Source organism: Populus nigra, chromosome 9 (genome assembly GCF_951802175.1).
Source record: "Populus nigra chromosome 9, ddPopNigr1.1, whole genome shotgun sequence".
NCBI classification, from domain to species: Eukaryota; Viridiplantae; Streptophyta; class Magnoliopsida; order Malpighiales; family Salicaceae; genus Populus; species Populus nigra.
Window position 1 is genome coordinate 11,814,563 of NC_084860.1, and position 10,637 is coordinate 11,825,199.

Below are 10,637 nucleotides of genomic sequence, written 5' to 3' on the forward strand. Positions count from 1 at the left end.
TATATATAGAGACTTCCGGAATGCATATTTTCCCTAATATTTAAATAATCAATTTTACATGTACTAATATTTGCACTCAATTTGTCCTAATAAATATTAATATTATAGCATTGTAAAGAGATCTTTGATTTTTAATCTGTTTCGATTTTATAAACTCTGATTTTTATTTTTATTTTTGCTAATCAAAACGTTCTCTTGAAGTTTTCACATTCTCGCGTAGTACAACTTTCAAATTTTTATTCTTTCTGTGTGTTCTTTAAAGTATGGTTGAATCGTAATTTAAAAAAATTTTAATTTTTTAAAAATTAATTTAAAAAATTTTTAGATCGTTTTAATATGTGTTGATATTAAAAATAAATTTTAAAAAATAACAAAATATTAATTTAATATATTTCTAAACAAAAAAAACTTTAAAAAACAATCTCTATCATACTCTTAAAGAATTCCTTGCTTGTCATTTACATGGATTTTACTTGTAATACTCTCTCTCTCTTAAGTTACAACACTTACGCAGTGTTTGATTTTATGTTACCCCTGTGTTAGAAAAAACAAAATTTAATTTTTTTAAATTATTATTTTTTATTTTTTGAATTGTTTTGGTATATTAATATCAAAATATTTTTGATAAAAAAAATACTTTAAAAAATAACCATCACTTCAAAATCAAACAATACCATAATTTTCAATATCTTAAATAATCTACTTACTAATCATTTTACTTATTAACACACGCTAGTTTTCTCAAGTTGATCAAATCAAACATTTTTGAAATACCTGCGTTATAGCTAAGAAGGCATTATTTGGATTAAAGAAAAAATAATTTTTTTTTTTAAAAAAAACAAATAAATGACAAATTTATAAAAAGAAATTGAGAACTTAACAACAAGTGAATTCATAAAATTAAGTCCCTTTTTTTGTTGTTGAATAGGGAAATGGATATTCATTTTGTCGCATAATATATAACACATCTATATTAGATATGCTAAGTCATTATTATAAATTTAAATTATATTATTTACGTTATTTTTTTTTATCTCAATAAAGACGTGCAATGAACATGAAGGGGGACTATTCGGAGTGATGTCTGGCGGCTCACAGATGGCGGCCCCTGATCAAAAGAGAGTTCTGGTCGTGGACTCGTTTGATTTTTAATCTGTTTTGATTTTATATACTTTCTCTAGAAGTTTTCACATTCTCGCTGGGTACAACTTTCGAATTTTCATTTTTTTTATTTTAGGGTGTGTTTAAAAATGTTTTCAAATCATAATTCAGAAAAATTTTATTTTTTTTAAATTAATTTTTTATATTTTTAGATATTTTGATATATTGATATGAGAAAAATATTTTTACATATTTTTTATATTTTAATATAAAAAATTTTAATTTTTTATGCCTGACCCATAAGCTGGACTTTTGTTGCCAAAGACTTCGCTACAATTTCTCGAGTATCACCAAAAATGGGTAACAATAAAGATATTTATCTAAAATATTTTAGGTTGAATAATTTTCTTGTAGAATATTTCATGAAAAAATACAAAATAATTTTTTAAAAAATATTTTATGCAAAACAAATAATCTCTTAATTGTAGACTATGTTAGCCATGTATCATCATCCATCATGGAATTCTTTGGGAAATGAATGAACAACTTAGACATTATTTTGTTTTCAGATGGAAATTAATACATGCTGGACTTTGGTTGCCAAGGACTTCGCTACAATTTCTCGATTATCATCCATCAAGCGATGGTGATATCTTGGAACTATACATATTTCCACCTTGGGCTAGTCTGAATTGGGCACCACGAGAGTTGGTGCATTTAATTTTCAGGATGCGCCACCTAACATGGTTGTTGTTGATTTTAGAATTGATAAAATTATTTGAGGTGTATAAGCTAATTTAGACATTTATATTGATAAAAAAAAGTTTTAACATGTTTATTATTTTCCAAGATTAGATTTTGAGACTTGTCAATATTAAAAGAGTTTGGGATTGTGTTTTAGAAAAATTCTAATTTTTTTTTAGCTTTGAATTATTGTAATTTTTTATTTTTATATTATTTAATATATTGATGTTAAAAATATATGAATCAATTAAGTGTTTCTTTTCTTATTATAAAGAAATAAATTAATATTCATGCAAAACTACTATTCTTGACATTTCTTGCATTGATAGAGTAGTTTATTGAAATTTAATATTTTCACATGATTTATTTGTAAGTAAAATATCATGTAGACAACATGTTTTTTAAGCATTGTTCCTCTTACACATACACTAGGCATTGTTCCTTAATTAAATATCTAGAAATGATTAAGTATAATTTAATCAACATATTTATTATATGCATATAGATATGAATTGAAATAGGTTTTGATTTTGATGAATTGATGTGTATTTTGCTATTAATTTCATATGGAAGATTTAAAATTTTTGTGTAACTCAATTGACTTTTGTTTAATAGTGAATTATTGTGTAGTTGTGTTAATTATTATGTAGACACTAATGATAATAAAAAAATCCAGCAGGTTCATATTAAATTAACATGTCACTAGACAAGTATTTCAAGCGTAAATCCATTGAGGATGAAGAGTCGATCAAAGCTTCAAGTCATGTAACTCAATCAAGTTCAAAGAAAAGTCATATTGAAATCACCCTCGACAATCTCCTTGCTGACCCTGGCTTAAGAAGACCAATTTATGAGTACCATATAAATGATAGGGATGCAATCCGAAGAGCTTATCTACAAAAAGGTCCTTGTCAACCTTCACACTATGATTTTCCTCAAAAATAATTTGGGAATATATCAACACTACGACGCTTTAATTCGGCTTGGTTTGGTGCATACCCAACATGGTTAGAGTACAATATAGCCAAAGATGCTGCATTTTGCTTGTATTGTTACCTCTTCAAGTCAAAAGGGGGTGTTGATTCGTTTGTGGGTGATGGGTTTTGAAATTGGAAAAAGATTTGATCTTCATATTGGAAAGTCTAATAGTAATCACAATGCAGCTCAGATAAAATGTGAGAATTTGATGAATGAAAAACAAAGTATCATAACTTTGTTGTCTGAGCAAACAGTAAAGAGTCAAAGTGATTATCGAACTTGATTGAATGCTTCAATAGAGTGTGCTCGTTTTTTGCTGCACCAAGGACTTCCATTTCGTGGCCATGATGAATGTGAATGTTCAAGCAACCAAGGAAATTATCTAGAGCTCTTGCATTTTCTTTCCAGAAACAATGAAGCTATTAAAAGAGTTACTTTCAGTGAAGCTCCTAAACATAACAAATTGACTTCTCCTGATATTCAAAAAGACATTACTCAAGCTGCTGCAGACGAGATTACAAATGTGATTATCAAAGATCTAGGTGACTCATTATTTTCATTTTTAATTGATGAGTCACGTGACATATCAATCAAGGAACAAATGGCAGTTGTTATACGATATGTAGACAACAATGGACATATAATTGAACATTTTCTTGGCATTCAACATGTGTCAGATACAACTGCTAGTTCACTCAAGGTAGTTATTGAAGCTTTGTTTTCTAAACATGGGCTAAGTATATCAAGATTGCATGTCAGGGATATGATGGAGCTAGTAACATGCGAGGTGAATTCAATGGCTTGAAAGCACTTATTCTAAATAACAATCCAAGTGCATATTATGTACATTGTTTTGCTCATAGACTTCAATTGACTCTTGTGGCTGTTACAAAGAAGCATAATGAAGTTGGAGATGTCTTCAATTTGATTTCTAGCATTACAAACATAGTTGGAGCATCATGTAAAAGGATGGAGGTGATTAGAGAAAAACAATATGCTAGAATTATTGAAGGACTTGAAAATGGGGAAATTTCTAGTGGACGAGGCTTGAATCAAGAAACTTCTCTTAGAAGGTATGGTGATACTTGTTGGGCCCCCCACTATATTACAATTATTCGTTTACTTGAAATGTTTTCATCAGTTCTTGATGTGCTTGAGATTATAAGGGAGGATGGGATGAACTCAGAACAGAGAACGGAAGCAGTCATTTTAACAAGTATTATGGAATCATTTAATTTTGTGTTCATGCTTTATTGTTTGAGAAGGATACTAGCAGTTACTAATGAGTTATCACAAGCATTACAAAGAAAAGATCAAGACATATAAAATGCTATGAGTTTATTAAAAACATCAAAGGAACGATTCAAATTGATGAGAGAGAATGATTGGGAATCTTTACTGGAAGAGGTGTCATCTTTTTGCATCAAACATGATATTGATATTCTAAACATGGATGATGAGTACAAGCTTCGTGGGCATTCAAGGCGAAAATCTCAAGGGATTACAAACTTACACCATTTTCGTTATGAATTGTTTAACAATATCATTAACATGCAACTTATTGAGTTGGATGATCGTTTTACCGAGACGGGTATGGAATTACTTCTTTGTGTGGCATGTTTAAGCCCAAATGACTCTTTCTCTACTTTCAACAAAGAAAAGCTTGTTCGCCTTGCTCTTTTTTTATCATAGTGAATTCTCTATAGTGGACCTTATGGTACTTGGTGACCAACTTGATACGTATATTATTGATCTACGTGGTGATGATGAGTTCTCTGGTATTGAAGGTGTTGCTAGTCTTGCAGAGAAAATGGTAAAAACAAAGAAGAATTTGATATTTCCATTAGTATATATGCTTATCAAATTGTCATTACTTCTATCAGTTGCAACAGCGATAGTGGAGAGAGTTTTTTCTGCTATGCATATTGTCAAGAGTAGATTGCGAAACAGGATGGGAGATAAGTGGATAAATGATAGTTTGGTTGTATACATTGAGAAAAATATCTTCGATAAGATTGATAATGAAGCTATTATGAAGCGGTTTCAAAAAATAAAAACTGGAAGAGAACAATTATAATGTAAGTTTTTTCATTTTAAAAGTATTTTTATATTAATTTTACTTGATATGAATTAATATATATGTTTTGAATTGATTTCTAATACATGTCTATATAATATAGTATTTATTAATAATTTACAGTCTCATTTAAAAAAACTCTGGATTCGCCACTGGTGATATCATGGAACCATACATATTTCCACCCTGGACTTGTCTGAATTGGGCACCACGAGATTGGTGCGTTTAATTCCCAGGATGGGCCACCTCAATTATGCCGACTTCAAAAAGTTTTGACATGTTCATCACTCGTTTCTAGCTATGTTCATTATTTTCCAGGATTAGATTTTGAGAATTGCCAATATTACAAAGTGTTTGGAATTGTGTTTTAGAAAAATTCTGGTTTATGTCATAAATAAGTTTTTTATATATAATTTAAAGTATTCATATAAAAAATAATACTTTTTGTATTATAAATAATAATATTATTTTTATTATAATTCTATGTATTCAAATAAAAAATATTATTATTTGTGTTATAAATATTCTTTGGTTTGTAAATATAATTATTTGTGTTATAAATATTATTATTTTTATTCTAATTCAAAATATTAATATAAAAATATTATTATTTGTGCTATAAATATTATTATTTTCATAATAATTAATAAATTTGAAAAAAATATTATTATTATTATTATTATTATTATTATTATTATTATTATTATTATTAAATTTTAAAAATACTATTATTACTATTGAAGAAAAACCATCATTTTCTAAAAGATTAAAAAATATAATTCAAAGTATTCATATAAAAAATTTAATTCTTTGTGTTATAAATATCATTATTTTTGTTATAATTCTCAGAATTAATATAAAAAATATTATAATTTGTGCTATAAATATTCTTAGGTTTTTTAATATAATTATTTGTGTTCTTATTATTATTATTATTATTATTATTATTGCCGCACCCTCGCGAGCAGAGCGCAGCGTCGCGACGATCCTCGATTGATTTCGGCGTCTTTTGTTTTTGTGAATAAGAGAGTTGCCTCCTAATATTATGGTCACTAGGAAACCTAACTGGTCTTTCAGAGATTCTAAGGCAAGGGACTGATTGCGTAAAAGGAAGGTATTAGCACCTCTAGTATGCCCTACCTAAGGTAAGCTGCTTGATGTTTAGTTTGCCTTATAATAGTGATAAGGGAATTTTTAGCATGTATATTTTCTGCTATTCATGCTTGATTTTTAAATATTTTGGATATGTTGCACAAGACAATTAGAATTTTGAATCTCTTTTTGAACTATTGACCTCGTGGGAAATTAATGTGTTTTCAGATCTTAGGTTACTGAACAGGCAGAGCCGGGCAGTGAAACTGAACAGTGATTCATTATGTGCTGTAAAGAAGCTATACAATTTAGTTCCGGATGTTCGTAACCATTTTCAAATAGCTGAGATGAAGGTCTACAAAACATATGAAGGACATATAACTCAGTTTTGTTGTTTCGAAGCCCAAAAAGCGAGTTGAAAAACAAGGATTGAACCAGCCAGAAATTCCTGCACTGCAAAGACTGTTTCGGTTTATAGCCCATATCTCAACGCTCAGAGGTCCAAAAATTGCACGATCAGTGTCGTTGGAAAGAAAATTTGATTCTCTACAATTTCTCCATAAATAGAGATCTTTGAATTCGCACGTTTCCTACCTCAAATCTGGCCCGCAATGTCTGGGCAGGAGAAATCAATGCAGAAAAGGAAATTTTCCTCATGACTGCAGGGGTAGAAAAGCCACGGTATAAAAGAAGAGTTTGGGGGTCTGAAAAACGTGTGGAGACACTTAGAAACCCTGAACATAGCAAAGAAAAATAGAGGAGGCGGCACCAACAGGAACAACAAGAACAGAGGCAAAAATATTGAAGACCGGGAGGACACCTATCTCTTCCACTGAAATTCTCTGCTTTTGAGTGATGTTCATCGTATCAAGTTTGTTTCTCTTTAATTTAACTATGGAGTAGACTTTTATTCTGGGATTTTTGATGTAACCTTACTATGAATATGTGAACAAATTCTTCGATTGAATTATTATATTAAGATGTTGAGTATTTCATTATATGTGTAATGCTTGCATGTGTTTGGCCAACATCTGCACGATTTAGAATTCAATTTGAAACTGAGAAGTGATAATTGTTTTAGCTATTGTTTGAAATACCTTAAGAAATCTATAGGATAGAGATATCCTAGGAACTTTTGTAATCGATACAGGTTTTACAGTACTTAATAAATTTCGACAAGTTCAGGACTTTCATAGAGTATATGAAATTTGTTTGTCGAAATAATTTATTGATGCTCGAGAGAGATTAATATTTACATTAGGAAAACCTGATTATCAACATTAGGAGTAATTAATTTAATCGAGAAAGTTCACATAAGCATAGTTACGGTAAGTCAGAAATCCTAGAACCAGTACAATTGAATTTATTAATATTTAATTATTTGGTTGTTTGTTTTTTTTTTAATCATTAATTTTTGTTTCATAAACTATCTCATTCGATTCCTCAAATAGATCATAATTTAAAAGACTTTGGTAATTAGTAGTAATTTTTACAAATCCTCGTGGGACGATACTCTACTCATCACTTTATTACTTGTTACGATTCGTGCACTTGCGAAATTAACCAACAAGTTTTTGGCGCCGTTGCCGGGGATTTTAGATAAAATTACTAATAATATCAATATAAATTAAATTTGATCTAATTTGATTGCCTTTTGTCTTCAGCTCTTTAGGTGTGTTGTCTAGTGCATGAGAAGCAACAAAAACCAGCCGTTGCTACCTTATAATCCTGAGATTGAGAGAACTGCAAGGGGATTAAGAAAGAAAACGCGAGAGACTCAAAACAGTTCAGGCATCATGGCAGACAATGAAAATCCTGAGCAAGACACACGGGCATTGAGAGATTTTGCTCTCCCACAGGTGACAGGAAACCATTCTGTTATCAGGAAACCAAGGATTGAGGCCAATAATTTTGAGATCAAACCAGCAATACTGCAGATGATTCAGACCTCAATTCAGTTTTATGGGCTGCCAAATGATGATCCTAATGCCCATATTGCAAGTTTCTTGGAAATTTGCGACACATTTAAGCATAATGGCGTTACTGATGATGCCATTCGTCTCAGACTGTTTCCATTTTCTCTGCGAGATAGAGCGAAGAACTGGTTAAACTCCATGCCTGCAGATTCAGTTATCAGCTGGGAAGATTTAGCTCAGAAATTCCTTGCTAAATTTTTTCCACCAGCCAAGACAGCAAAAATGCGCATTGAGATAGCTAACTTCGCCCAACTTGAGAGTGAACCATTGTATGAGGCATGGGAGAGATACAAGGATTTGCTCAGGCGATGCCCCCACCATGGACTACCGAAGTGGATGCAGGTGCAGAATTTTTACAATGGATTGAATGCCTCCACAAGAACACTAATTGATGCAGCTTCAGGAGGAGCTTTCATGAGTAAGTCACAGGATGATGCTTATAACTTATTGGAAGAAATGGCTATGAACAATTACCAATGGCCAAATGAAAGAAGCATACAGAAGAAGACTGTTGGGGTGCACGAAATTGATGCAATCACGACATTAACAGCTCAAGTCCATTCACTAACTCAGCAACTGAAAACCACCCAACTGTCAGCAAATGCCATCTATACAACGTGTGATTTTTGCCATGGAAATCACACAAGTGAAGAGTGTCAGGTTGGGAACCCATTCTCTCAAGCAGAGCATGCTCATTTTGTGTCAAACTACAGCCGGCAGAACAACCCCTATAGTGCAACATATAATCCCGGTTGGAGAAATCATCCTAATTTTTCTTGGAACAATCAAACTGTCATGAAGAATCCAGCCATGCCATCTTCAAATGAGCACATGAAAGAGAAATCAAAACTTGAAGAAGCTATGACACAATTAGCAAACAACACCAGCAGATTCATGACTGAAACAAATACTAATCTGGAGAACCAAGCAGCTTCTATTCGAAATTTGGAGGTTCAAGTTGGTCAGTTAGCCAACATGCTCACGGGTAGACAACAAGGAAATCTACCAAGCACAACTGAAATTAATCCTAAGGAGCAATGCAAGGCCATAACTTTAAGAAGTGGAAAAGAGGTGGAGCAGACTGCTGGAAACAAGAGTGCAGGAAGAGAAGAGGAGGAGCAAGTGGCCAAACCACTTCAGAATATAAAAAAATCTGATCCTCTGCCAGAACCAACACAAGAAATAATGCAGAGAATTCCATTTCCACAACGTCTCAAGAAGAATAAACTTGATAAGCAATTTTCTAAATTTCTTGATGTGTTTAAAAAATTGCAGATTAACATTCCTTTTGCAGATGCTCTTGAACAAATGCCAAGCTATGTGAAATTTTTGAAGGACATCCTCTCAAACAAAAGAAAGCTAGAGGAATATGAGACTGTTGCTCTTACTGAGGAATGCAGTGCCATTTTGCAGAAGAATCTGTCTCCTAAACTTAAGGATCCAGGGAGTTTTACTATACCATGTTCCATTGGAAATTCTATATTTGAAAAAGCTTTATGTGATTTAGGTGCAAGTATTAATCTCATGCCTTTATCTATTTTTAAGAAGCTTGGTTTAGGTGAAGCAAGGCCAACCACAGTAACACTACAGCTAGCTGACAGGTCATTGAAGCATCCAAGGGGAATAATTGAAGACGTACTGGTGAAAGTGGGCAAGTTCATCTTTCCAGCAGACTTCATCATACTGGATATGGAGGAGGATAATGAGATTCCTATCTTGCTTGGCCGGCCATTCTTGGCCACTGGAGGTGCGTTAATTGATGTGAAGAAAGGGGAGCTGCGGTTAAGGGTGAATGAAGAGGAGGTGATTTTCAATGTGTTCAAAGCCATCAAACAGCCAGATATGGGGGAGAGTTGCTTCAGCATTCAAGTGGTGGACTCTTTAATTAATGACAAAGTCAAGCTTCCAACTGACCCGTTGGAAGCATGTTTGGTAAATAATGTACTGGAAGAGGATGCTGAAATAGCAGAATATACATGTTGGATGGACTCTTTTGAACCTAACCGCAGAAGATACTTTGAAGATTTGGGACAACCAGCACCAAAAATAAAATCAACCAGTGAACAAGCACCGGTTCTGGAATTGCAACCTCTGCCAGAACACCTTCGGTATGCATATCTTGGAGAAGCTTCCACCTATCCTGTGATAGTCTCTGCAAAGCTGACCAAAACAGAGGAAGAAAAGTTATTGAGGGTGTTGAGAAAACATAAGGCAGCTCTCGGGTGGGTATTGGCAGATATCAAAGGCATCAGTCCCTCTATTTGCATGCATAAAATTCTGTTGGAGGATGAAGTCAAGCCAACAGTAGAACATCAGAGAAGGCTTAACCCGACCATGAAAGAGGTAGTCCGAAAAGAAGTTTTGAAATGGTTAGATGCTGGTGTTATTTATCCAATCTCTGACAGCTCATGGGTGAGCCCAGTTCAAGTTGTGCCAAAGAAAGGAGGAATGACAGTGGTAAAGGATGCAAACCACAACTTGATACCTACTAGACCGGTAACTGGATGGAGGATTTGCATGGATTATCGAAAGCTCAACAAGGCAACTCGCAAAGATCACTTCCCCCTACCATTCATTGATCAGATGCTGGACAGGTTAGCTGGGCATGAATACTACTGTTTCCTAGATGGCTATTCAGGATACAACCAAATAGCCATCGCACCTGAGGA

At 32.8% G+C, this 10,637-nt stretch overlaps 1 non-coding gene across 1 annotated transcript; it reads right to left on the bottom strand.

Moving 5' to 3' along the window:
• Positions 1–8,190: 8,190 nt before the first annotated feature.
• Positions 8,191–8,294, bottom strand: LOC133704009 (small nucleolar RNA R71). The gene has a single exon (XR_009843977.1). It is a non-coding gene; the product is annotated as a small nucleolar RNA R71 (small nucleolar RNA).
• Between the last annotated feature and the right edge of the window lie 2,343 nt (positions 8,295–10,637).